Here is a 5,210-nt window from a genome sequence, read left to right as displayed (position 1 = left end):
ATTATAAAGAAACCACTGTTTCTTTTTTGGTGACGGGGATGGAACTGGATGCAACTGCTGAACTTCAGTCCGGTGGGTCAGCCGCTGCCGCCCAGAGGAAACGTCTTGGCCTCCCGAATGACGCAAGCTACCAGTCCGCCGTGGTGTACTCGGCCACCAGTGATGACTCTTCGGCTGACGACGGCTTCATCAGAGTCGTAAGCAAGAAGGCCAAACGGAGACTGCGCAAAGGTTAGGATTAGTCATCGTCGAGTTCGTACACGATCACTACGGAGCAAGGAACATCGGCACCTACTGCCCTACTTGTGCCAGAGACTGCCACCGACAATCTCAACCACATCAATAGGCGAGCCACGTCTGCGTTCCTAGAGGCTCACCTCCCGAGAGCAATAAAAGATATGAGGGTGGATCGTTTTATGAATGTCGTCGCCATTGATGTCATGGACCGGAACGCGCTTGAGAGTTTGAGCAACATCAGAACGCTCGGCGGCATCGGCGTTCGTTCCCATGTCCTTCTAGGAAGTGGCACTACGGCAGGCGTCAGTAACCACGTCCACGTAGCCATCCTCGACTCTGATCTGCCCATTTTGACTCATCCAGCTACCGTACGGTGCAGCAATACTGCAAGCTCGGCGTCTTGGGAGGACAAAGTGCATCGAGTTGACCTTCCAAGGGGACTGCATTCCAACATACGTGAGGTTCAGAAGAGCAAGGTTGCGGGCTAGTTGGTGATGCAACTAGCCCGTGAGTCAGTGCTCGTGTGTGAGTCATCGCTCGTGTTTCTCGTTTCTTCGTGTTGTCCGCGTTTCATCTCGCTGTTACTGAGTACAATACGTGAGGGTTGGGCACTCTCGGCATGCAGTTAGGCATTTCGTCCCGAAGCTTCTCCAGTGCCGGAAATGCATGAAGACAGGAGACGTGAGTAGAGTGTGCAATTTCCCCATCGTGTGCCCACGGTGCGCTCAGCCACACAGCGGCTATTCTTACCGGGCAACAGTCCTTACGTGTGCCAATGGCCGTGGCCTTCATGACGTTGCCTGAAAATATTATCCTCGCCTGAAAAGAGAAAGGGCGATACTCAAACAAATGGCAAGAGACAATTCCACACACAGAGAAGCTGCCGCTAAGGTGCGACGACGTCGCCACCCTCGTCACAGACTTTCTAAAAGTGTAGCGAGCATTGGAAAGGATCGTCCAAGAATGTCCACAACTTGTCCTCCCCCTCCGCATACTACTTTAAGGATTGAGAGCAATATGACTGGCGAGGCACAGACGGTTGTCGCAGACGGGCATTGGCCATACCTGCCTGAGCTACACACACCCGCAGTGACCAAGCAGGTATTGCGTACTCAGAGTCCCGAGCCCATTGCTAATCAAGCACAAGTCCCAACTCCGGTCTAAGACCGGGACCGGCAAGTGACTTGGACATCGCTCCCGAAGCACTGCACACCCTCAATGATAGAACAGTCACCGCACACCCAATGTGTTGAGCCTACTGCTGGTCGGGTAGTAGGTCAGCAACCGGACCAGGTCGTAGACGAGGAAGTGATTGCAATGCTGAAGCCAATCGTGAATGCTATGCTTGTGCTGCTTTCCAGCATGCACATGCCAGCTGCACAGAATGCACTGCAGATGCAGGATATGTTGAATCCAGTGCTTGCAGCTGTCCAATACGTGGCACAACACATCCTTCAGCCTCATCCTTCCGGGAAGTTCGATGCTTACGTTGTCATGAACATTATCAGACGCAACGGCAAGCAGTCTTTCTTGACACTGAAACGTCTGCGGTGCCTTCTGAAGGAGGGCCCTCGATCTATTCTACTCAGGTCGCCGCAGTCGGCAGCCCTAAAGGTGTGCAGGCTGCAGCTGCGGCGGCCTGTGACTTACAGTGCTTGTGTCATTACCTGTCGTGCTTGGTACGGACCGCATTTCTCTACTTCCTACTCATCCCTCTCCACCAGTGCAGGGTAGCCAAGCGGAACATTTTACTGGTTCACCTGCCGGCCTTTCCTCTACCATTTCTCTTTCCCTCTCTCTATCATGTTCAGCCATTCATCTTTCATCAGATACAGAAACATTATGGGTCTTATGCCACGCTTCCCCTGAATCAATTGTGATCGGCGTTTGCTACAGGCCCCCTACCAGCCCAGACTTCGCTCGAAAACTTAATAACGCATTAAATGAAATTAAAGCGAGGCACCCTAACACCTGCACTCTCCTGTTTGCAGATTTCAATTTTCGGAGTATCGACTGGCATAATCTAACAGCTAAAGATAATAAGGATGCTAATGAATTTCTACACGTTTGTCTTATTTTTAACCTCCTTCAAACTATATCCAAACCAGCCCATGTAATCGAAGACTGCGATAATATGCTAGACCTAATATTAACGGATAACCCTGAATCCCTTCATTCCATCACGTATCTACCAGGCATCAGCGATCACGAGGTCATAAATATCGGCATCAATGAAAAACCATCTTTACGCGCAACAACTAAACGAAATATTCGACCGTACGATAAAGGAAACTATACATCACCATGATCATCCTCACAAGCCTTACTACACCCACTGCAGGGAAAAGGCCTCTGCCATGTCTCTCCAATTAACCCGGTCTTTTGCCGGCTGTTCCCAACCTGTGCCTGCGAACTTCTTAATCTCATCAGCCCACCTTCCTTCCGCCGCCCCTTGGTACGCTTGCCTTCTTTTGGAATCCACTCTGTTGCGCTTAAGAACTAGCGGTTGTGTTGCCTTCGCATCACATGCCCTGCCCAAGCCCATTTCTTCCTCCTGACTTCGACTAGGATATTATTAACCCGCGTTTGTTCTCTCACCCACTCTACCTGCTTCCGGTCTCTTAACGTTACACCTATCATTTTTCTTTCCAAGGCTAGCTGTGTTGCCTTTAACTTAAGCTTAACAATTTTCGTTAGCCTCCATGTTTCTACCCCGTATGTGAGTACGGTCAAGATACAGCTGTTGTACACTTTTCTCTTGAGGGATATTGGTAAACAGCTATTCATGATCTGAGAGAACCTGCCATATGCGCTCCACCTCATTTTTAACATTCTAGTTATTGAACTCTCATGATCCGGATCAGCTGTCACTACCTGGCCTAAGGAGACGTATTCCTTTACCACTTCAAGCACCTGGCTTCCAATTGTGGACTGCTGTTTTCTTGTTAGGCCATTGTACATTACTTGGGTTTTCTGCATGTAAATTTTTATACCCACCGTTTTTCTCTGGCTGTCTAAATCATAGATCATGCTTTGCAATTCATCTCTTGAGTGACTCAGCAAAGCAATGTCATAAGCGAATTGCCGATTACTTAGGTATTCTCCATTAACTCTTATCCGCAACTGTTCCCAATTCAGAACTCGGTATACCTCCTGTAAACAGGCGGTGAATAGCATTGGCGATATCGTATCTTATTTGCTGACGCCCTTCCTTATTGGAACTTTCTGGAGGACTATGGTAGCTGCACAGTTGCTATAGAATATTTTCAGTATTTTCACATAAGGCTCTTCTACGCCCTAATTCCGCAATGCCTGTAAGACAGCTGAGGTTTCCACTGAGTCGAATGGTTTCTCGTAATCAATGAAGGCTATATACAGGGGTTGGTTATATTCTTCACCTTTCTCTATCACCTGATTGATAGTGTGAATATTATCTAGTGTTGAATATCCTTTACGAAAGCCTGCCTGATCATTTGATTGATTAAAGTCTAAGGCTGCCCTGACTCTATTAGCGACCACCTTAGTAAATTCTTTGTAAGCAACGGACAGTAAGCTGATCACTCTGTAATTTTTCAAGTCCTTGGCATCTTCTTTCTTATGAATTAAGATAATGTTTGCTTTCTTCCAAACCTCTGGTACGGCCGAGGTCATAAGGCATTGCTTATACAGGGTGGCTAGTTTTTTTTTTCTAGCAGAATTCCCCTCCGTCCTTCGACAGATCTGATGTCACATGATCTTCACCAGCTCATCTTCCCCTTTGCATTGCTCCTAAGGCTTTCTTTAGTTCCTCTTTCGTTATTTGCGGGATGACGCATTGCTGTGCGCTACTGTCTCCCTCCTTAACGGTCTGCTCACATTCACTACTGTAGAGATTTGTGTAGAACTCTTCGGCTACGGTAACTATCTTATCCATATTGCTAATGACATTTCCCTCCTTGTCTTTTAACGCATACATCTGATTTTTACCAATTCCTGGCTTCCTCTTCACCATCTTTCAGGGTGCCTCCGTTCTTTAGAGCATGCTCCATCTTCTCCATATCAAACTTCCTTATTCAGCTACCTTGTTTTTGTATTAGGAGTAGCTTATTTATTTATTTATTTGTACATACTGCAGCCCTATTGGACCATTGCAGGGGTGGGTGTAAACAAAACAACGTAGAGAAACGAGGAGCACAACAATGGCGAACAGCAGAGACAATGGGAGTAGAAAAAAAAGAACATGCAAGAAAAGGCAATAATATTCAATAGCCTCTAAGAACAGTTTTAAGGGAAGAGAGCGCGTACAACCAGGTAAAGAATTCCAGCATTCGATTACACACGGAAAGAAACTGTACTTAAAACTGTTCGTACGGGCAAAATAAGGAGTGATATTTAGGCTGTAGTGACTTCAAGTTTTAGATGATATAGCTGGGATTAGATAATCATTTGAAGAGGTCCGGCAAGAAGAGTTAACAATGCAATGCAGAATTTTTAAAGACTCAGACCTTCGTCAAGCTGAGAGCAGTAGCAGGCCCAGTGATGAAAGTGCTGTGGAAGGCGAGAAATCCCTATCAAACCTGTGGTATATAAAGCGAATGGCCTTTTATGGACTGCCTCGATTTGGTTAATTTCGCGTTGTTTATGCGGGTTTCAGACAGGAGAGGTGTATTCAAGTAGCGGACGGATTAGCGACTTGTACATTAGTAGTTCAGTATCTCTAGGAGCAGCTTTTATTGCGCGACGTAGGTATCCTAACTTTTTAAGTGCCTTTGAGGTTATTAAATCTACATGTTTGGACCATGACATGTTCGGTGTAAAAAGAAGACCAAGGTATTTGTATGGATTCACGCTCTGGATAGGGGTATTATTTGTTTTGTAAGTAAATAAGGAAGGTGCTGTTCTGTTAGTGAAAATCATAACAACGGTTTTGCGGATGTTAATCGTCATTTGCCATGTGTCGCACAAAGACCTAAATTCTGAGAATGATTTCTGAA

This window comes from Amblyomma americanum, chromosome 3 (assembly GCF_052857255.1).
Source record: "Amblyomma americanum isolate KBUSLIRL-KWMA chromosome 3, ASM5285725v1, whole genome shotgun sequence".
NCBI classification, from domain to species: Eukaryota; Metazoa; Arthropoda; class Arachnida; order Ixodida; family Ixodidae; genus Amblyomma; species Amblyomma americanum.
This window is presented reverse-complemented; position numbering follows the sequence as displayed.